The sequence below is a fragment of the Nothobranchius furzeri genome, chromosome 15 (assembly GCF_043380555.1).
Source record: "Nothobranchius furzeri strain GRZ-AD chromosome 15, NfurGRZ-RIMD1, whole genome shotgun sequence".
Lineage (NCBI taxonomy): Eukaryota > Metazoa > Chordata > Actinopteri > Cyprinodontiformes > Nothobranchiidae > Nothobranchius > Nothobranchius furzeri.
Window position 1 is genome coordinate 42,871,475 of NC_091755.1, and position 349 is coordinate 42,871,823.

Here is a 349-nt window from a genome sequence, read left to right on the forward strand (position 1 = left end):
GCGGCCCTGGAATTGTATTGGAATGTTTATTATGTGAAGTGCCTTGAGACGACTCTTGTCGTGATTTGGGCTTTATAAATAAACTTGAATTGAAGTGAATTGAATTTAATTGAATTGAACTGAACTTAACTGAATTGAATTGAACTGTTGAAGGGCCAGGTGCAAAGTGGATCAGGTAACAAACTGGGGAGCAAGCACTGGTGAATCCACTCTCGAAACTGTCCTTCAGGAAATGGAACACCACCTCTCTGGTGGGAAGAGCTGGAGGAGCTGGACTTACCTCTACTCACAGCATCAGCTCTAGCATCCAAGTTCATGAGAGAGGTGGGACTGCTGCGCTGGAGTTGGT